This window comes from Malaya genurostris, chromosome 3, assembly GCF_030247185.1.
Source record: "Malaya genurostris strain Urasoe2022 chromosome 3, Malgen_1.1, whole genome shotgun sequence".
Taxonomy (NCBI): domain Eukaryota; kingdom Metazoa; phylum Arthropoda; class Insecta; order Diptera; family Culicidae; genus Malaya; species Malaya genurostris.
In genome coordinates this window covers 5,784,727-5,809,110 of record NC_080572.1, presented here as the reverse complement: position 1 = coordinate 5,809,110, position 24,384 = coordinate 5,784,727, and the positions used below count along the sequence as shown (strand labels likewise).

Below are 24,384 nucleotides of genomic sequence, written 5' to 3'. Positions count from 1 at the left end.
ACGACAGAGTTGAGCGGCTAAAGATTTTACGATGTGTTCAATGACAAATGACTGGCTTGTTGCATTTCAGAAAGATTCGTCTTTCGGTTTGACGACGGCATCAGTTCTGCCTGAGGGACGCAAGACAGTCGATTGTTGGTGTGATGGAAATGAATTTTATATTGAATGACAGTACGCATGGTAAAGTTTGATTAGTTTCGGTGAGGTTTCCAGTTCAGAGACTGTAATGAACTTCCTAACATAGGTTAATCGGTACATCAATCATTTATATATCTACAAAAGGACAATTCCAAAGTCCGAGCAAGAAAAAATCATAAAAATGTATAAAACTATGATAGTTCAACTCAGCAAGCGAAGATTACCGTCCTGTCGTTGTACAGCACCTGCTGCTTCGGTAAATTCGAACAGAGTAGCATTAGTTGAAGTACAGTCAGTGAACCTGCTGAACTCACCACCCTCTTCTAATTAGGATAAATGATCCGAGTGGCCATTTTTACCCTATTCTAAGTGCCTTCCCGGGGCCCGGGAGAACTCGGCCAAATTTATATGGATTTAGCTAGCAAAAAGGGTTGAATCGGTCGAACAAAAATTGCAGAAAATAGCTGGTGTTGCTTTAATCCAATGCATTATGTAGCATTTATGTAAATATTTTTAACACGATGTGTATTAGGGAGTCGAGTCGATAGTATCTGTCTAAGCGTAGCTTGCTATGATTCCTGTCCAGAGTACCAGGTATTAGTACATCCAAAAACAAGCAAAAGTAAATGCTGTTCCTGTTTCTACATAAACCAGAAATATTTCACAATTTTCAAGCTAAACAAAACAATTTGATATGGAATTTGGAACTAAGTTTTAATATTCATTATCAAGCAGCTTTGTTTGGTTTGGCTTAGTTGACTCTACCTAGAAAGCAACCAAAAGGACTGTATTATTGCCAGAGGCAAAGGGTTACTCTTTCATGCTTAATTTTCCTACCAAAAACAAACATTGTGCAGTCTCTTTGTGCAAACCCGCATAAACTAACTAGGACCCATTATGGGCAAATGCTCCGGTGGCAGCGCACCGACCAGGCCGGAGACATCACCACGTTTAATGGCAATAAAATCTTCTCGTATAACGTTCTCCCAGTGCAAACATTGAGAACACACATACCGGTAAGGCACACATACATTGTATCCTTCCAGATTATATTCACAAAAACGCTGCACCTCAAACCATTGTTCGAGGAGGATATTTCTCCATATAGTAGTAGGTTAAATTTACATTCTTCTTACATTTCCGCCTTTATAAGTTTCGCTTTTTCCGACCTGACTTCTACTGTACAATGCATTCCATGGCCGGTCGGGATGTTAATATGCTTCCACAGTCCCTACAGCTGTCTTATCGAAATGATTCCGTTGCTCGAACTACTCGCATGAAGTGTTCGTATGCGATGTTTGGCTTCCTTGTGAATAATAGAGCATTCATTGAGTAACAAAAACGTGATTTATGTAATTTATCGAAAAATTTCTGACATATTGACATATAAATAAAGACAATGGGATTTTTAAGTTATCGTTTTTAGTCCAGGATCTGCGTCTCCTACTATTTTTAAAAATATCTTTGGTACATTTCCGTAGTTCTAGAATCCAATGTTTTTGCAATGAATCCAATGTGAATTTCAGACATAGCATTGATTCAAACGTATAATTCTTTAGATAAATTTTGATCTGCAGTAGGCAAGCCTTTCTTTAAAAACCTGTTTTAATCCACCTAGTGGTGTAATGATGCCTTTCTCATGTACATATAATATTGTGGTATTCTATTAAAAAAAATTCTTTTCGAATTTTGAAAGAAACCAAGAGATTGATTATGCATTAACTAGTATAACATACAGAATAAAACAGAGCTTCGATTGCGATTCCTTAAGAAAACGAAGTGGGTTCACTATTTTATGCACTTCTGGCACCGGAACCCGAGAACCGGTATAGTCAAAGTCGGTTCGTACGGCCACCAACTAACATGACATACAAACTCTACTAGTACGTACTCTAAATTAAATGTTTGTTGCTTCCGAAAATATGCAGTAATTTTTGGTAGGACCATAAGACCTTTCAATTGACCCTAAGATTAGGAATAACGGTTTAGAGTTCAGTTTATAACATTTTTTACGGTTTTTGTTCCGCCAGTTTAAGTGACGGTGTACAATATTGAACACACTCTACCCTATAACTCCAGAACCGGAAGTCGAATCCGGATGAAATTCAGTAATTCCGTATGGGACCGAAACACCTTTCATTTGAATCTAAGTTTGTGGAAATCGGTCAAACCATCGCTGAGAAAAGTGAGTGAGATCCATTTTGGTATATATGACCACTATTTCCGGTACTTCCGGAACCGGATACCGGGAACCAGGATAGCTGGAATAGGTTTGTACAATATTGAACACACTTTACCCTATAACTTCCGAACCGGAAGTCGGATCCGGATGAAACACAGAAATTCCGTATGGGACCACGAGACCTTACAGTTGAATCTAATACCGTTTTCGTTTTTGAACCTAGACACGGGCTACTCTGACCCCGAGTAAAACGAACACGTTTTACGCGCCCTAAACAACAACTCATGTAAAAAAGATAAAATAAACAAACTCGGCTGGATGCGTGGTGCGACCCGAGAAAATTTTCAGAGCGAAACTACGCGATTGGAGTCCGATCTAGAGCGACCTCAGGTTGCTAAAACAAACATATCAAACGTTGTTTGGGCGACTCTGGGTCAGCTTTCGGGCTGCTCTGATCAATAAACGAAAACGGTATAAGTTTGTCAAAATCGGTTCAGCCATCTCCGAGAAAACCTAGTGAGATTATTTGACACATACACACACATACATACACACACAGACATTGCTCAGCTCGATGAATTGATTCGAATGGTATATGATCCTTGGCCCTCCGGCCCAATTTTCACTAGTCGGTTTTTCAAGTGATTGCATAACCTTTCTATATGAGAAAGGCAGAAAAACAGTAACAAATTCGAGTTGAATTTTCAGTTTTTTTTTATTTTGCACAACAGAAGAAGAAAACTAACAAGGCTTTACTGCTCGAACTCGAAAATTCAAATTTAATATTTTCCATTCTTAGAAAAAATTATGCAAATCAATAATTCAACTTGGGTCATCACAGTGGCGTAGTAACTAAGGGAGGCGAAGGGGGCACTGGCCCGGGCGCAACGTTTTTAGGGAGGCTTCAAACTGCTCCTCCTTTTTTTTTGTTTTATTTGCCCACGGCAATTCCGGAGATGGGATAGTCCAGGTTTTTTTTTTGCTCACTAAACCAACGATGGGGTGGCAAAGCTCGTCACATTTCCTTCCGCCATCAGCACGGAGTATGAAAGAAACCTGGAGCTACGTGGTGGAATACGGTGGGAAAGGGTGAGGGGAATTTCACTGATCATGCACGAGAATGTTTCCAAATAGGTTGTATTACTAAATCGGGTTAACAGCCCAATATAAACTGATTATTTACGTTTCGCATTCAGCTCATCAGTGCATTAGCAGATTATGTTGATCTACTAATGCCATCTCGCGGATCAACATAATCCGCTAAGCAGACGTAAAGTCATTGCTATTTACAACGCACTTATTTTACAATAAAGGTACAATGTCTATTCTGACGTGTCGAAAGTCAATATAAAATGTTACCGCACTGACAAGTCGAAGAGGAAAGTCAAAAAAAAATACTTGTCCCACCAGAGGACCATTATGCGAGGTATCATTCTGAATAACTGAATGAGGTTTGAGGTAGACGTATGATAATTTAAAATATGTTTACTAGATATTACGGTAACACAAACGATCACTGTGACAACCTAGCATAGCTTAATCTCCTTTAAGTATCCTAGTTTAATTATTTTTATCTATATAAATGAATATCCATCCATAATACTGAAGACAACACGCGACATCTTCAACGCGCCTTCACCTCACCATGAAACAGCATCAAACAAGCTCCTTACCTCACTTGTCACTGACAGTTTTATTGGGGATAAATTATAAAATTGCTTGTATGCTCACATACTTGTAGACATTTTTCAGTTTTACTACCTTCCCTGGTACTCATGCATTCCGCAAGATGGTCCACTTCTCAAAAATAAAGGTGTTTCCGAGTGACAAGTGACATAAATTATCCACAACAACCGCCACCCACGCACACGGACTCGAACATCTCAGTTGATTTTTCCTTACATACCAATTGCGATTGGTGTAAATGTCGCTGGCAATAAACTATTTTTTGCCCTCTTTCCATCGCTAGGATGTCCGTTTCAGGTTGGCAAAAAACCATTCATTCTAGAAATCCCTGATCGCATTGAAATCTTTTTAACGGGCTATCTCAAGCCGGTGTACAACGGGTAGTTGTCCGAGAAGCCGTGCAGCAATAAAACAGTCAGGAACTTGATCCGTTCGAAAATTCAACAACCCCGGGCTATCCATTCCGTGGTATAAAACAATCCGCACAGACATCGGCAAGAAGATGCAGTGTGAGAATGTTGTCTCCAGCAGCGATGATGTCACAGTCACAGGATCCGAAACCAACCCAACCGATCATGGCAGGAACGCATTAAGGTGCTGGGATGATGAAGTGCTAAATTGCGAATATGCAGTCGGAATTCTCACAACCACCATCGCCGTCTTCGTCGTTGTTGCAGTCAAACGAGGGCCACCACCTTCAGTTCAATCTTGTGAACGAGAATTACATACTCTATCTGCTTACCGATGTACCGCTCGAAACCAACAGACCATGTTCCGACCGGTTCCGACCCAGGCCGGAGTAAACGAGATTCAGATGAGTCGATCAGATTGAATGGCAATAAATTAAATGTCTCATATCTCATCCCGGCAACGGACACAATCGGTACACAAGCTAAAACCGCTCTTGGCTACTTCTTGTGGGTGGGATCGGATTCGACTGCAAGAAGACAACCGGTCCACCGGTCTCGGCGCTAATTAGATTCGTCTCGTGAGGATGGGAAACAATGTAAAGCCATGACCGCTGCTGGCATTTGACTGGCTGGTAGACAAATTGAGGAAGGCACAGAAAAGCTGTATTTTTTCACAGAACACCCATTTTATTTCGTTATTCTGACGAGTCAGAAGCTTCTCCAGGGGTGCAATGAACAGCACATGTGATATGTCAAAATGCCTCATTAAACTATCGCTGTAGATGAAACAGTTGTATATAAGCTTCATATTTGACTTCTATAAATTTACAGTAAATTTATTTAGAGAATATTGGAAGTAAGATGCACCCTCGAAAGCGACACGATCTAATATTCTACAAATTGTTCAATGAGAATAGTAAAGCTTTCATAGGTGACGTGTATATCAAAACATAATTTTTTAAAGAACTTCCATTTAACTCTCACGTTAAAACAAAAAACTTGTTTCAATTCACCTAGTGGTGTAATGATGCCTTCCTCATATGTAATACTGTGGTATTCTTTTAAAAATGTTTCACTTCGATTTTTGAAAGACACCAAGAGATTGTTTGTGCATTAACTAGTATAACATAGAGAATGAAATAATTCTCTGGTCGGTTAGGCCATCCATTAGAAAACGAAGTGGGTTCACTATTATATGTACTTTCAGCACCAGAACCCGATTGAAGTTGGTTCGTACGGCCACCAACTAACATGACGTACAAACTCTACTAGTTTTTATTCAAATTTTGAAGATTTTATACGGGTTTGAGCAAAAATCGCAGATTTTATACGGGTTTGAGCAAAATCGAGGTTCATAACTAACTCGATTTTCAGTACAACAACGTTAAAACTAGGTTCGAAACTAGCGATTTGACAGCAGTTAGGGTGCAAACTGGATTAGGTTTGGCATCAGGTGAAAACGACATAACTTTTAGGTAGTTAAATTTTTTCAGCTTGGCATTGCAACGTAACGACAACTGTTTTCAACCGATATCCAATATGTTGCTAGACACTAATAGAAACTGCATTTTTTGAGTCACACAAGTGGTTAGATGTTACAAATTGAAACAAGATTCGTGCCAATTGGTTCAGCAGTTTAAAATAGATTTTTTCGTAAAGAAGAAGTGCACACACACACAGTCACACTGTCATTTCAGCCGTTACCGCCACTACGGAACTCGAACCCGTGATTTTTTCTTTCCTGAGAAATTGTTTCGTCAACTAAACTACTCTGCATATGACACACACTAACAAACAACCAAATTGAATAGAAGAATTCATGCATGTTCATTTGAGATCGGGTGCAAATCAGTTCTAATGTCTCATCATCAGTCTACTTCACCGTTTCCTTCTGCCTACCACTCCAACGTTATACGCTTAGGGGTAGATGGGGTAAAATGTACCCCCTAAGGAAAAAGCTATATCTTAACTATAGAGAATAACACAGAAGAGTTTCAGTCATGACGATCTTAAGTAATCATTATTCCTCAAAATTACGTACAAACACTCGCTGAATACATTAAAAAATACATGAAATATCTTATTTTCTAAAACCCTTAAAAATTGTCTATTGAAATATATGCGGAGCATGACGCCCGATCGTGGAAAACATGAAAAATATACATTCTAAATTACGCGAAGTGACGATTATCTGAACATAGAGGCAGGATGATCTTAAACAACGGGTAAACATCCATCAAAACAACGGATTAAAGCTCATATGTACATAAATGATATGAAGCGAGTTTTACGGTTTTGTGAAATAAATTTGTTTGCTGACGATACTGTTCTGTTCAGTACAGCTAAGGATTTGGATGAAGCGGTTTGACATTTCAACGAAGACCCACATTCTCTGGCTCAGTGGGTTCATTTCATTGGGTTCAATTCAAGCAGTTAAAACTGAATGTCGCAAAAACTAAATATTTAATTATTTCTGCTTCAAGCACTGAGGAGGAAGCCAATATTGAAATTGATGGAGAGATTATTGATCGCTTTAGAGATTTGAAGTATCTTGGAGTCATAAATGATGAAAAGCTAACATTCAAATCTCACGTTAACCACGTCATCAAGAAGGTTGCCAAAAAGTACGGTGTATTATGCCACCTAAAAATGATTTAACGACCAGTAGTAAAATTCTCCTGTATAAATCAATAATCTTTCCTCACATTGACTTCTGCTCATCGATTCTGTCTATCGCAAAATAAGGTCATGCGAGTGATTTTAAAATGTAATAGATATACTTCCTCTAATATTCTATTGATTGCATTACAATGGCTTTCAGTGAAACAGAGAGTATATTATTAAACAATGGTGTTCATTTTCAAAATCTTAAATGGAATGCTGTCTCGATATTTGTGTTATCGGATTGAAAGAGGAAGTGACTTGCATAGGTACAATTAGTTTTTTTTTTCAATTCGATGCCAGGACAAATCAAATGGGCTGCAACATTGAGGGAATTCAAAAAATTGTGTATTTCACACGTAAAATCTATTCTGTAATTATATCTTTAATGAATTAGTGCAATTTGATTTTTTTTAAATTGTGTAAAATGACGAAGATTGTATTTATTTTATTAATTTATTTTTTTTTTCAAGTAAGACGCATTAGGTTGTTATGTTCTGTATGATGATGATGAATTTCAGAGTTAAAAAAAATAAGTTGTCTACAAAAGTATGAGCTTCGCGCGCGCAAAACAGGTAGAGATCTCTGAATCTGAAAAATGAATATGACTGGAACTAGATATGTTCTCTTTTATTTTTGAGAGCTTTGGCATTCTACGTGTCAAGTTCGAATCTCGACTTTGTAAGAGTTGAGTAATGATTTATTGATTATATTTCGGAAACTAATCGGGATCGGAAGTTTTTGATGGAATTCGGCTTGGCTCTGCTCATCCGCAGTCTCGTTACTCCATCGTAGCTGATGTTTGTATCGATGAACTGGTCCAGCGGGAAGGGCCAGTTGAATTACTGTCTGATACTGACAAAGATATCTGATTCGATTCCTGATTTGTTCAAGAATCTTCCGGGTAGGAAATTTTCTTGAATAACCCTGGAAAATAAACCGGAAATATTTGCATGTTTTCTTATTCTCAGTTGTACCTTAGAAAGAGAATCTATACCTGCTGGATTAACCAGATCGTTTTATATTTAGTTAACAGGTTAAAATATGTGATGCAATATTTATTATCATTTAAATAAATCGTCCAATTCACACCTTTGTAGGGGTATGAGGCGGGACCATGATCATCATCATCTTCATCATCAATCGCATCGCTTCGCTCCGCATTCCGCATATACTCTGACAACACCCCAACTAGCTCGCATCGTGTGGCGCTTGTATTCTGGCACTCATAGTTAACGATACAGTCCTTAAACATAACATAAATGGCAATGAATGCGATCAGTGAATTATTCGCTCCTCAATCTGCTCTGAAAAGTAGAACCAGATGCAGTGAATTTCACGGGTAGCGTTTAGCCCAAGACGCGGGCATTTAGCCTAGAAGCGGAGGATGAATAAACTAACTTTGCTAAAACATTTTCTGTAATGAATTTCCTAATAAAAAAAATGAACAAAACCCGCTGAAACGTTCTTCAAGTCAACGATTTGTGTTTTAGTAGACGTAGAGCCGTCAGATTGATTGACAGATTGACATTGCCATTTTGTAATTCTGGTGATCATTCTATTATAAATCTCTATTTTTTCGTTTACAAGTAACGGAATCTAAATTTTTGACAATTGCAGTTATGTTTAGCTTAAACATTGCAAAAAAAAAAATGGTGTGTTTTACTAATAATTCAAGCAATCCTCGAAAAGAGTGATACTCTGTTTACTACTACAGCATTTACGAATTTGTCAGATACTAAACAAACCTTAAAGCTACATTGGGGACTCAATCGTAATTTATTAAATTCACTACGGTCGACATCAGAATCAAGGCTTTCTGATTGCGTTAGACATTGAGAAGACATTAAAATGCCACATTATAGCTAGTTAGCTTCAAAAATTTATCACCAGCCATTGCCCATTCTCCACCGACCTAAGTTCCTTTTATAACTGGCCAGCGGCTCAGCTACTGCCTCCAATTTTACTAGTGTTCGTAGAAATGACCTGCAAGCCCCCGACAGTAACTGAAGCATGATTGAGGTAATGCACAATTTGTATTCGCCTCGCAACTGTGCGACTAACCTGCCCGTGAGCCAACCCATGAAAGCCATGAACGCCCAGCTCAGACGAGGCGAGACTTACAAAAGTGGCAGAAATTAGCATTCTACTTGATTTGAGTTGAATAATTCTGTTTTTACGATATTAGCAAGAAATTATCGCCGCATGGATGGAATTTAAAATCGCCGCGACCGCAGCCGCTTTTGTACCGCTACTGCAGACACTAGTAGGAGAGTTTCGTCCTGGCAGAGCAACGACTGAATTGTAACAGTTTTAACATGGTGCGGTCCAATCAAATAAATTGTGTTTTGGAAGCGTGCTCGTGTAAAAAAGTGCCACTTCACCATAAATTGGGAAGTATTTTTGCACGATGCGTTGCCGTAAAAATAAAGAAGTTCGATTGAAATGATTCTCGGCGTTCCGCCCTTAGGATTCGCTGCCGGTCGTCCTACAACATTGTTTGTCTTTCTGCTGAAGCATCGAATCCCGTAGAGACCGGACATAACTTACCATTCGCAAGTCTGATATTCGATATAAAATTTAATTAAATTTGATAATAACAATAAAATTGAATCTTTAATTCCCGATGCCTTTTTGGTTTGGCTTGTTTCAGTCGTCTTTTGGAACAAACCGGGCTGAAGTGTTTTGAAATACGGTCGATTCCGTTTCGTCTCAGCTGTGGAAGGTGCTGAAAGAATGTAAAAAGAATTGACGCCAAGAGGGATGCCCCATAAATTTTGCGACTTTATATCGGTTTTAAGTTTTCGACTTTTCAGCAGCAGCAGCAGTTGATGGCAGTTGACGATTTTGTTGATGATGACGATGATGCCTTTGTCATCGCGTCCATCCGTTATCCTTGCCGAATCCTGTCAGTCTTATTTATATCCTCCGGCACGAATCACAGTAAAAATAGCAGTTTAATGTTCTCGATTGGGTTGCACCACCTTTTCCATTGGGCCACAAGATAGGATCCTTCATCGACTCGGCTATCCACCCAAGAACATTCAATAAATTTGCATAATGAAGCAGATTTAATTAAATAAATCGTATTTTTATTCAGTTTTATATATTTTGTAAGCTGCTGGGATGCAGTTGGAACGAAAGAGAAACCACCGTTGGTTGATGCACCCATTTTCAGTGCCTCGCAGCGGAGTTCGGAAAAATAATCATTTAATGTCACTTCTGTTTGTGCCGTTTGTTTGCTGCTGATTATGCTAACTGCATCATCCTAACAGCCCGTAGTAGCTGACTGGCAGGATTGAAGTCAAAAAGAGAAACAGAAGACTTGTTTAAATTGTGGTCATTTAATAGAATGTTGGTAAGATTGGCTCCTGACCGACACTTGTAGCGAAAAGCATTGAGCTAAGAAACGGTCTTCGGGATTGACGACGGAATGATGGGATAAGACATTGTAATAATCAGCACCTGCCATTTTTTAATTACTTTACCATATTTACATTGCTCGAATATGAAAAAAAAATTTTGGTTAATCGCCCTTATAATTACAATAAATGTATTTTAGGTATGATGCAACAAGACCGAAACAGACTGAGTATTCTCACTCGCACATTTGTCAACTTATTCATGAATGTGCACTCGACGAAATGTTCATGTTTTATGTCTCATATCGGTGTCTAAATTAGAACCTCAGCAGGTCTTACAGATGGGTTCACCTATGGCTCTGCCGAGAGTCGTTGACTAGCATCAATTTCGAGAGTAATGTCACATCAAACAGTAGTCTCGTTGAATGTGAGTTCTTTCTCAGAAATAGCGCCTTCACTGGCCTGTTCCTGACCATGCATCAGCCATAGTCACCGAGCAGGAACATGTGGCGTTGATTACATTGATGATAATAATAATGCTGATGAGAAACCCATCAATGCTCAGCCGGGGAGAGCTACTGGATGTCCAACCAATGAGATTGTTGGTAGCTGTTGGAATCCTCTACTGCAGAATATTGGCTGTGATGATGATGATGATGATGATGAAGCCAAAAATAAATAACGGTAGATAAGATCAACAAATAAACATGCATAACCTAACCTTAAGGCGGTGTTGGTGGTGATGAACAACACCAGGGAAAATGTCTGCCGATGTTTATTGAAAAACAGTAGGACCGAAACGATTCTGCAACAACGAAACATTTGCTCATTGACGATAATCAAGAATGCATACCTAGCAAGCTGCGTTGACAACGAGAATTATTCTTCAACCCACTTAAGCACAATCCCCAATTGGATGCTGTTATTACCTACCGCAATGATTTCCATTCTTCAAGGATTAATTCGTTCAGCCTGTCTACAGGCTGATCCATTTATGGTAATGTAGCACCACCACACTGTGACCAAGAACGGTTGCGCCTAGGTTGGGTATCAGCTCTGTTACCCCAATCGACAGGTCCTACATCGTAGACACACAGTAGGAGACCGCGCGCAAAAGCCATGTAATGCGTCATGTTCAGCTTCACCCAGTTGTAACACATCACAATACTGCTCGTTTGGTTACTTACCTGCCTCATCCCGCGCATGTAATCCTTAATAAATGTAAACCTTCGAGTAAGCGCGAAAAAAATCATCTCCTATGAGTACACCACCGCAGAAGTATTTATGTTGTCGTGTGTAATTATTTTTTTTCTTTCCACGGGCCTTTTTTGCACAATCCGTCCACGAGTGTTCCCATTCTGACGCTTTGCTGCAATCCGTGAAGCAGCATTCTCATAAATGGTTATTAATAGGTTGTTCGTTCCGATTTTAATTTCATTCCCATATTTTATTGAATAAAAGCCCTGTTTCACAGGTCCATCGAACGGTTCTTGGTGGGAGTGTGATTGGAATTGAATCACGTTCGATGAGCCCGAAAGCCCTCTTGCTGAAGTGGAAACTGTGCAATAAATATATATAATTGAAGTGTTCATGTAAATTAGTTTCCACTAAGTGATGCAGCGATTGTGGCGTTCGAACACGATTCGGCAAGGCTTTTCAGGTGGAGCTCAAGGTTTTTCAACGAATCGGTGGGATGCTGCATTATCCTTGATTACATGGTACATGCGAATCATGGAACGCTATTTGATAAAGTTCGTTCCTCAAGCTGTATACATCAGTATGAGTAGAAATTTAACTGACACTCGGTTTTGAGTAAACTTACAATCGGTTTTGGAAATTTTGCAAATTATTTTTCGACATTAGCAGAAGTAACTGAATTTAGTAGAAGTAAGTAATTAAATATCCAAAATATAAATCGTCCCTCCCACTTTAAAAATACGTATCAGGTGGAGGTAGGACAATGTAGTCCGGGATCATCATGGAGTTGTGGCACTCTAAAATCCACTCTTTATTCATTACACGGAACGACCGAAATTAGCTCTGCGCCTAATTCGTATGACTGTTTTTGAATTAGTTGATTTTAACAACAAAATTTCCAAAATAACTATAAAATTAGTTAAAATTGAGAATTTACTTTGCTGAAAAAATTCTTATTTTTAGAGAATGTGTTTAGTTGGTGAATATCCTGGACTCAAACCAGCAATATTTCAATCCAACACGAAATTCTCATTGACAACTAATTTTGTTATTAAAATCAGAAAATTTGTTTCTATTTATCTATCACCATCATTACTGAAGGACAGCACAAAAAAACCAAAACTGAAATGGGTATTATTAACAAGTTTATTAGCCAAAAACTCATGAGAAGTGTCAAAGCAAAACAATCCATTAAAAAGCTAAAAAGGACAGTCTTATTGAAACTGCTTGAACATTGTTTTGATGTTTTTCGCATGTGTTCGACATATCTTTATTTAAATCTCTAAACCGATATGTAAAAATGTCGTAAACTGTTAGTGGAAATCGTATTTATTCAGAATTTGTGCGCACTTGAAGCGATTGTGCGTAATAATATTTTTACGCGGAACAGTGAAGTGAATTTCGAATGTTTCACTCTAATTGTGATGAAGTTTTTTTGTATCTTCCGAGCTGCGCCGTCCGGTGTACTATTTGTATTCGGTTTTTGTTTTCTGAGTGCTCAAAGTTTTCAGTGAGAATGATGAAAACAGTGATTTAGATGAAAAAAAATTCAAAAAGATGTTTACGTTTCGTTTATGTCTTTTTCTCCAACACAACATCGTATTTATACCTGCCAATATAGAAAAGACAACCGCGTCTGAATTTTTTTCGGCAGTAGTGTGCCATCTAGTGGCTAGTAGTCATTAAGGTGTTACCGTTTCGGTGACAGGGCGCCATATAGCTGCAGATTGCAGAAGCCAATTCAACCATTCATATTGGTTGAAAACAACATTATATTTCTTTAATTCAACTAAAAAATTAGTTGACTGGATATGAAGTGTGCCTTAGCTAAGAAATGACAATACGTTTAATTTGTGAATTCAACTAAAAAAAATAGTCATTTCAACAAATATTTTATTATTATTAAGGGAATGAGAATAAAAAATCTAAATCAGCAAAAGTAAGATTTTTTTAGTTGTCTCAAAAAATAACTAACTAAAATCAACAAATCAACTGAATTTTTCGCGAAAATGCTGATTTCGGTCGTTCCGTGTATATACATTTATTGGGTCAACTCAATGAGGAAATGATATAAAAGCTATTGCATGTGGCCCGGGTTGGTGGTTCAATGCATAAGGCACTGGTCTTACAAACCAGTTGTCGTATGTTCGAGCCCCGACCTGAAAGGATTCGTAGTGTCAGCAGAATCGTAGCACCAGCCATGCAATGGTTCTGTACACTCTGAATCGGCTGCGCTTATGTGGCCAAAAATAAAATTCTTTTCCTCCAGGATCAGAGGATGAATTAAAGAAATGGCACGGTGGAAAGAGATTTGACTGCAAAGATTAAAAGATTAAAGCGCTCGTTCAGAGGCCATTTGCCATAGGCCGACATGGGCAAGGACACCAACGGAAATCTTCTCACTAACAACTGTGAGGTGATCGAGAACATTTTGCGGCGATGTAAAAGAAAATGATGATGCGATAACCAACTTGGGAGCTCGTGTGGAGGACGATAGATTGCAGCTCCAAATCTTCATGAAATCTGGGAGGATATTGGTCGGTCGAAAATCAATAAGGCTGTTATCGTTGATCAGTCACCAAGCGAGCTACTAAAGTACGGTCGTGATGTACTAACGACCAAGATGTGAAAAGACTACCTATTACCGAAGGAGTAAATGGAAGGAATGGTGCAGAATTGTTGCAACGACCGTGCGATCACTTTGCAGAAGGCCGCTTACAAGGTACTCTCTTAAATCCTAAACCGTCAACTTTCACCGATTGCAAACGAATTCGTGAGGCAATATCAGGCATAGATCATGGTCGCACGTGATACGAACACCCGGTTTCGATTCAACCATCGACATAATAAATCGAGACCAGCTGTGGAAGATTAAGCACTACTACGAATTCCCGGAAAAAACTTATATGGTTGGTCAAGGCTATAATGGACCGAGGGATGTACGTCCTTTCAAATTTCGTTGCGGAAGACGGCAAGGTTATACTACTTAATATCTGTTAATAAACATTTTTTAGGATAACAATATGGGCAAAAATGGCATGATTTTAAGATTGTGCATGCAGTTTGACTTCGCAGATCATATTGACATTATATCATTATATTCGTCCATATGCCCAATACCTTCAGAGAACAACCCGGGGAAAATGATCCTCGGTGATACAAGACTGGTACAAGAAAATACATGGATGGATGAATCGATCAAATTAAGATGACTTGCAAGTTTAAATGAGACACCAACGCTGAAAAGTTCTTCATATTCCGGTCACTCCGAAATTAATTCAGAGTGTGACTATGTTCACCTGGTGTTCCTGTGCTGGTTATCTTCTGAGAGGACAGATAGAGTGCCGCAGTCGATCAAATAATTTCATTTGACGCAGAGGTGGAAATAAGCCCATTTTGCGCACGAAAATGTGAATCACAATTTCCGATTGTGAAACAAAAAACCGAACACCGTGAATTAAAAAATTGTGTGACAAAACTAAAATTGCGATATTTTTTAAAAATTTGGGAACTGTATATTGCACAGAGTAGCAGCAAACCTTATGCCTATGCGCTCTTTTTATTGCGAAAATTTGTTCTATTTCTTTAAAGACAGCAATGCACAGGCTAAGAGCTGCTCTAACAAAAACTCGTTCGCTCATTTACGTACCACGGCAGAAATGAATGTGCAACACTTCGTACGTTTTCAGCGCATTTAGCTAAGAACGAGGTTCGAGTGCTCCAGTCGCATGAGAATAGGCTTCGCAACACATGCTAATTAACTCTCCGATGATAAATCCCCGATTTCAATATAACATTTATACAATTTAAACCCTATATTTTTTGGCAGTTGTCTTGTCTAAGGCTTGTTTATTTACTTTTCTTGCCGTACGACACAATTGGTAATAATTACACGGAAAGACCGAAATCAGCATTTTGGCGAAAAAATTAGTTAATTTTCTGATTTTAGTTAGTTATTTTTTGAGACAACTAAAAAAATCTCACTTTTGATAATTTAGATTTTTTAATTCTAATTCCTTAATAATAATAAAATGTTTGTTGAAATGGCTATTTTTTTAGTTGAATTCACCAATTAAACGTGCTGTCATTTCTTAGCTAAGGCACGCGAAAAAAATTGAAGACAAAAATTAGCGATGCGATGGAAGCAATTTTTTATTTTGCTTAGTTTAATTGTCTCGTAGATATTGCCCTGATAAAAGGTGTGCGTTGAACATCACAAATTAGCTTGGAAAACTTTAAACGTAATATCATTACTTATTATTGGAAGATGGCGAAACGATTGGGTTGGATAAAAATTAAACTGATAAATAAAACTAATAGTCCACTTCAAAACGTCGTTTAAAATCGTATACTAATGTACATATAATGTACTTCCTACTGCAATAAAACTAATGAAACAGTTGATTCAGATTTCACCGAATACTATTCTCACGTTCGTACTCCGTGCTGTTGAAATTTTGCGGCAAGTAATGGCAGATAGATTTTAAAAAAGCTGGAGTTGAATCACCTGAGGACAATCACTTTTGTAAAGTGAAAATTTTGCAGTTTATATGGCTTATATAAGAAATAAAATAAAAGGAATTATTTTCCACATATAACTGTAGCAACACTTTTGATTCTCTTTCGGGTTGGTTTGATATTTATTTTATTTATGATTTTGAAAATGGACTGAAATATCTACAGTGATATTTTTTAAAATCACATATGATTATGAATGATCAAGTCCAATACGCAATATCAATATGCAATGCAAATAGAGTGACAAAAATATATTCTGAATATTGATTATAGAGGCAAGTCTAATCTTTTAATTCCAGGGATGATTTATTTTCTCATGTTTTTATTATATTAAACACAATTTAACGCTTCTTCGCATAGATTTGATTTATAGAAGTAATAGGAGTGCAGGGTTTTCCACAACGTTTGAACCTACTGAGACGCCATGTAACTGCTTGCTCTGCAAAAATCAAAGCAATTAAGAAGAAGCAATTAAGGCTAACAAAGAAATAGTCATTACTAACTAAATACTCATTCAGCATCTTTTACCATACATCTACGCAAATTATCGATTAGAATAACTGTACTACGATCAGGAAATTAAGAATTTTAAATTGAGAATCACGGTTGTGGTTCCGGCCAACTGCCACAGGATGTCGAAGCATTTTGTAAAACGCAACATAAAATTGGAGGAATAGATGTTCCATTGAAATTTACTTTTGCATTTTTGTATTGCCTTATTAACTTAGTCCTATTTTAATGCATTCATTAAATTTTTGCATTTAATATTATCATTTTTGGAGTTTCACAAAACTATTGCCTCGTAAGTTTTTCTTCCAAAAGCAAACAGCAAAATAATAACGTAATGTGATATCAGTTGAGAAATTGATGAGCTGAAATCAAATTAAGATTACAATCTGATATTGCTGTCAAAAATATATTGAAAATAAAATGTTCTACAATTGACTCCCGAAGTGATCGGTTTAGCTTTTTTTTAAAAAAGAACATCCGCTAGAAGAAATTGTAAATTCAATTTCATAACATTTTACAATATTCATATTACAGAGGAAACGATTTCAATTTGAAAAATAACACAATCCGCGTGGTTTATCGATTTGTCAGATAGTGCGATTTAGAATTTTTGTTACTCATATCACACATTCAGTTTTGAAACTACTCATTGTATTATTTACCTTAAAACTGTGTTGAGCCAAAAAAATTTTACGTGAATACTTCAAGGATCACATACAAAGAGTCCAAATGAAATATAATTCTGTTATCACATAATCAGGAGATAGTAGGAGAATATAGGATCAAGAAAAAAAATATGCATTTAATTCCACTTTATTTAACGTCACTAATGTCACAATGTTGTTGTGTTTGATTGTATGATACTTGATTTTTAGATATTTATTTCGTTATTGGAAACTGCGGAAGGTCTTCATTGCACGATTATCCATGGCACAGTTTCCAACAAGTAACTGTAGAGAGTTTGTTTGTTTTTGATAATAATAGAAAAATCATTCTTCAGTAAAATCTTATGTTGGCCTCCAAATTAGTGCCTTATATAAAATTATAGAAGTTCTATTTCGGTTTTAGTTTCTATTATATTGTAGCTCTAACGCCCTGTATATTGAATGTGACGGAATTATTTGGTGTTTATGGTTCTTCTAGTATTTGTACGAACTGATAGTGTTTATCATCAAAGTTGGTCTCAACTTTTTTGGTAGTTGACTTGGTTCGACACAACTTGTCTCGAAGTCAATACAAATACTATTAGTTTATTATGAATGAAATTAAAAGCAATTATTAGTGTCATCACATATGTTTATAATTATTAAGTTAACGATCGTCGAATGGCTTTGTAATCGGTATATAAATAGTTTCACGATCATGAGAAACAATAATAATTGACAAAAACTTGGGACTATTACTTCTCAGGCATAATAAACAACCCTACATTCGACCGAATGAAAAATACCAATTTGGCATTTCGAATGAGGTATAATTTGTTTGGAAAGGTGAACTCGATCGAAACACAAAATGAATTTATTATAGAACTACGGAATAGGAGTGAAAGTTACATATTCACGACACACAAAAACGCTCCATTAATAACCCTTTACAGTTTGATTATTAATCAATAACATATTCTGGCAGGTATCAAAGTTGTCCCTAATGCTACAAATCACGATTGAAGTATAGCAAACACCGAAGAAATGTGCAGTGAAGACAATTCAAAAAGATTCGACATCTTTCTTATAAGCTTTATACAGGAATAAAATTTTATCCTGTGCGGTCATTCAGTTGTACCACCATACGTCGCAGAGAACGAATCACCGTGAGTAGAAAATTCGACTCAACGCGAGTCATCATCACCACCGAATAGCTTTCTACCTAAATGCTTCGAAACGAACTCACTGCGAGCGAACAGAGTGCATATATGATGCTTGCTTGCTTTGCCAAGCGGTTCAATTCTCTGAGTGGAAGGAAAGAATGAATAAAGCAGACACGGAATATATACAAACTGCTCGCCGCACGGAGAGCATCGCCGGTGAAGAGAATAGTTCACGAGTAATGTTTCATTCGAGTAATGTTTCATTGATAGGATCAGCAACCTTGGTTTCAACAAGACTGTCCCTTTTAGCTTTTTAATGGATTGTTTTGCTTTGACACTTCGCATGAGTTTTTAGCTAATAAAATTGTTAATAAAAGCAATTTCATTTTTGTTTTCTTTGTCCGGTCCTTCAGTAATGATGGTGATAGATAAATAGAAACAAATTTTCTGATTTGAATAACAAAATTTGTTGTCAATGAGAATTTCGTACTGGATTAAAACATTGCTGGTTTGTGTCCAGAATATTCGCCAACTAAACACATTCTCTAAAAATAAGAGTTTTTTTCAGCAAAGTTCTCTATTTTAGCTAATTTTATAGTTATTTTGGAAATTTTGTTGTTAAAATCAACTAATTCAAAAACAGTAATACGAATTAGGCGCAGAGCTTATTTTTGATCGTTCCGTGTAGGTTTTCAAAAGCGGGGAAAAGTACCTGAACTTTTCAATCATTCTAAAGCTTTTTTATCTCTTAACCATTCAAATATGATCTAGATTACTCTACTTAAATCTAGATCACTTTTGTAATTGTAATTATATTAAACTACTTTTTTTAATTGATGATAATTTTGCACATTTTAATGAATTTTGATTTCGAAAAATATTTTAATAGACATATACTATCGAACTTAATTCGTGGATGTAAAAATATCTGATTTCTATACAATTAGATTAAAATGTAAGGTTTGTTATCAATATCCAGTATTCAAAAATCTTTTAGATCTCAAACAAATTGTAGGTTAAATAGTGGATTGCAATCGCATAAGTTTAATTAATACATCAGACGACTTTGAATCTGTTTGATAAAATACTTAACATTCAATATTCAAAAATCAACACATTTGCTCTGAAAGTAACCGGCTAAGATTTTATCCGGTTATCCTATTCAAAGCTTCTTGTTCTGTTCTTGCACTAAAATGGCTTTAAACGTTTCGTACTCTGGAAAGTTCAAGTCCAGTTTTGGCACACAAAAAATAATTTGGTTTTCGTACTTAAACTTAACTACTTAAAGGGAGTTTCAACGGTAAGTTGCACTTATCAGCCGTTCATATAACGCTCAATCACTTTTTGAAATCTGCAATGTTTCAAACAGTATCAAAAACACAGATTTTTTTATAAAAAGCTTTGGAAATTAATGTTTCATTCATGTTTCACTTTTTTGTTGTTGTCCCTCATTTGAATCACGATGTAAAAATCGAAAATTAAAGTGATCTATAAGTCCAAGCTGAAACTGGTCTCGATCGATTTACACGAACTTTGGATCAAAACAAAGCTATTAGGAATTGAATTTTATTCAAAGCCATCTTCCGATTCTACAATTCCAGGATTATGAGACTTTTTACCTTATGGTTATTCACCACTCCGGATCAGTGCGGTAAAATTTCATTTTCAATCGAATAATATAAGATGAAAATGAAATTTATGGCCGCTGACAGTCAGCATATCCCTACTAATTCATTTGACTTTTGCTGCCATTTTCAAGTGAAGCTTCCGGAATTCATCGTCAGTTGATTAATCGTACCTAGTCATTTGAAGTTTTGCTTGCTCAGTTTCGAGTGCCAAGTAGTCTACCTGCTTCAATGCCTTCGCTCTTGGTAGTAAGTAAATTCGAACGAATAGAATTATAAATGGAGTAAAGTATTAAAAATGAAAACTAAAGGAGGAAACAATTAATTTATGTGTATTCTGTGATTGATATTTCAGCTATCTGGTTTGTCTTTCATCTATTATCTTGAAACAATTCGAATGTTTACATGAACCTCATTTGAAGTCCGCTCTCACACTATTGAAAATATATTTTGTCATTTCAAGAGATCAACTGACGGTGGTTAAACTGAGCCTCAATTGAAGAGAAACGAATGATGAATTGAATGCTGCCCGTTCGGGCCGTCAGCAAACATTGTGTGTGTCAGAGAGTGAAGTTTACTGCCATAAAGAGATCGTCAATGTGTTCCACATTCAGTTTCAATTGATTTGAATGAAATTTTACAGCACTGCTCCGGATCAGAAAAACTCCACCAAACAAATTAAAACTAGCATATAAATTAACACGACAAGTTTATAAATCTTTAAAACTGGCTTCACACATACATTTCAAATTACTTTTTATCTTGAATATGAGTAAAAATTTCCGAAGTGCCCCCCCCCCCCCATTTTTCACGAGGTAACCGATTTTACAATAAGTGTTAGTGTTTTGTAGTATTAGTATCTACGAACATGTTTGTGAAATATTTCGTCGATATTCGAATTTTTTATACTATTTTTAGTTACATTAACATATATATACCTTTTCATTGTAATGTTTCCTGAGACTCAAGTTCTCTTTTGAAATATACGAAACTTTGCAAATGCATAAACAACTATTTTTGTCATAGAATGAAGAAAAAATTGTTTAAAAATGATCAATTTTACTAAAATTTCTGCTTCAATTTTCCAAAGAAATCGATATTAAAGTACCTTCTTCACGCGATTTTTGTTTCTGTTAAATGCTAAAATGTTGCATATTTTATTGGTTTTCATAATCAACAAAAAAATTTTTGTGCTCAAATAGGGTTTTGGGAATATTTGATTTTTTGTATACGCGCGCTGTATGCAAAGTGCACCGCGCGAGCGAATCGGTATGGTGCGGCAGGGTTCGGTAGGGTGCGATGTCGTCGGTGTTATTGAAGCGAGTTGCGACAGTTTCTACAAATAGGCATAGAAAATGATTTTTAGCCTTTCTCATCTCAATTTTTTTAAATTGTAGTATTTCGATGAATTTTTGCTGTAATATATAATATGAAAAGGGCAGGTCTAAACGAACGGTACCGAGGTCGGACATCATACGAATCAAATCTATGTGGCGAAGCCGCATTATATACTTTTTTACTTAGTAAACGGAATATATCACATACATTTGATTGGTACACACACCTATGCAATTGCTTTGATGCTTAGTGGCTAGTAGTTAACAAGTTTCCTTGGGAATTTCGTTCTAAGGTTGATTAATCAATCTTTATTCAAGACTACAAGAATCAATCTTTATTCAAGAAGTACAATTGTAGGTCAACAAAACGGTCTTTAACGTATTATCATTCATTTGTGTTTATTTTAAATCAATTCCAATTATAATATTAAAACAATTGCAGGAATCGGTGAAATGGCTTTCGGTGAAATGGATTTCGGTGAAATGACCCTGATCCCATATTTATTTGTAGATATTATAATAAAATTTGATTTCTGAAAAAATAAAATTTGATTTTACTTACAATTTAAAAAGGTCCTCAATAGCAATTTTAGTTTGATACCCAACTTTTTTTAGTTCACGGTGTTCGGCTTTTTTATTCACAATCGGAAATCTTGATTCACATTTTCATGCCCAACATGGGCTTATTTCCACCTCTGTTTTAAAATTTAATCCCGTATTACTTTTCGGGACCGATGTTATTGTTTTGTACGCAGAAATACTCAAAGATGAAAGGTAATCCCGGAACAACTTTCTTCTCAGCTGCAATTGCAAAAAGCTGTCATCTTCAATGGAGTCCGCTTGAAGCAACTCTTCTCTGTCAAGCGGCGAAGCTGTGTAACATCAAAGTATACAGTGTTAACAACTAAGTTAGTGTTTTGTTCTAAACTCAATTAAACACTTTGGAGTGATGAAAGTTAGTCTCACCTAACTTCCGTCACTTTTGCAGCGGAGACAGCTACGACATGACACGAGGACAAGTAAAAGTTGGCAACTATTCGGAGTATTCCTGTTTTCCATTTCGCCTTTCCATAGAAACTAACAGCAAATAAGTCAACTTTGACGAAATGCAACTTTACACAACTCGATTTCCTCATTTGGAAAGTTTTCAAATATGGTAACTGCTGATGGGTTTCCGTTTAGTACCCATCAGTTCATTAAAAGCATTGCAGTTTAAATTCTTCACTTTCAATCCAAAGCATTTCATGATACAAATTTTCTCTTCACAATTCAGCCAAATTTGTTCACGGTCTCGTCTAGTAGAGCATGCATGTCATGCAATCTTTCTAGAGAACTCATAACAATTATCAATTTAGTCCAATTACCACAGAAAAGTTTCAAAACCAGCTTATCACAAATCAAATTTTTAACAGCGACTAGAATAGTAGGCAATAACTCGAAGCAGTAATCGTAATTTCCAGATTTACAGTGAAAAATCAACTGTTCGACCGATGCTTTACCCAATGATGAAACGTCGTATCGACTTGATGGTTGCCAATTTGTTTTTTTACCTACATATACTTCCATCCCTATTTGCAGCTAGTCGTTATCCGTGTCCCGCGTGTCAAGAACACTTGTTTCCTTTTTGCTGTACTGTCACCAGTAAATGTTTTTTGTTCGCTTCAGCTTTCACTCCAAACAAAGCTTGTCATAGCTAGGAAACGATGAATCTTTTTCATCACACCTTCATCAGCCGATTCGATTACATTTCCAGCCTCACCCAGCATGTAGCAAAACTATTTTCCCATTTACGGTTTCTCGCGCTACGCACGCTTCGAGACTACACAAACAGTGGATAGTCAGGGTAGAAGTTATTGTTGCTATTAAGCAATCGATATGGGCAAACCTATATATTCACCAGTGGTCAGTAGACCCAGCAGTGAAGCGAAAGAACCTGAACCGCAACGGCATGACGGCGACAGATGTAAACAGGCAATTTTTTCTGGACGATTTTCTCTAGATTTTCTTCGTTTTTTGCATCGATTCTCTGCAGTAGAACCGGCTGTCCGAGATTGGGTAAGGAGCTTTATGAGAAGAAGCTTTGCACTGCGCTTCGAGTCTGAGAGTATTTAATGTAGCAAAACTCATAAACAAAATACCACTGTTGGCAACCGTGGCCTTCGCATTCTCGACAAAAACTTTACCGGAATGGACAGTGTTGCTGGAATTGCGCTGAAGTTATTCAATTGATATCTTATTTATAACTAAGTGTTTAATTTTTTTTTCACATTACTATCGGGCGCCATTGGAAACATTGTTATCAATTTATAATAAAACTGTCAGTACTATGAGATATCCAAAATTAACTCAAAGTTAGAGTTTTCTAATATGCAGCATTTAGGTGAAATTCAGTGCCAAGAATTTATATATGCCATCCGACATATATAAATACGGAATAATTTCTGTGATTAAGTGCCGTTGGCTTACGACACATTTTGTTCGCTAGTAAAACAGATAGTATGATGAGTATTTCTAATTGACCAGTATGAGGGAAACATATTTGTGCAAGTTGTTTAAGACGATACATTTAGTCATTCAATTCATAACCAAATTTCCAAATTCAAGCAGCCCAAACCGAGCAGATTCTAATAAATTTTGTTCCATTGTATCCACTTATTTTTAATGTATGACTTTTCAACTAGCAATAATCGCACCTCGGTTGTACCTCATTATTTACGATATCGCCACTGCGCAAAGCTAAACTTAATTTATGACTTACATCTTGGTAAATATTTCAGATATAACAATTTACCAAACATGTTTTTATACTTCTCAAAAGGTACCCTTGAAAATACAATATTAGGAATAATTTACATTATAAATTGGAAATATTTGTTTTTTTTACATGTTATACGTCGGTTGTCGGAATCATTTTACTTACAGTATCATGAATCATGCAATTATTCAAAATA

General features: G+C 36.6%; 1 long non-coding RNA gene and 1 pseudogene across 1 annotated transcript in view; both read right to left on the bottom strand.

The window, feature by feature from the left end:
• The window catches only part of LOC131438909 (uncharacterized), a 99,230-nt gene extending 76,299 nt beyond the window's left edge, over positions 1 to 22,931 (bottom strand). Inside the window, exon 1 of the long non-coding RNA XR_009231010.1 lies at positions 21,996 to 22,931. This is a non-coding gene — a long non-coding RNA (uncharacterized LOC131438909). The remainder of the gene's footprint in view (positions 1 to 21,995) is intronic.
• A 1,080-nt stretch (positions 22,932 to 24,011) lies between these two features.
• Positions 24,012 to 24,171, bottom strand: LOC131439708 (U4 spliceosomal RNA; annotated as a pseudogene).
• Positions 24,172 to 24,384: the final 213 nt, after the last annotated feature.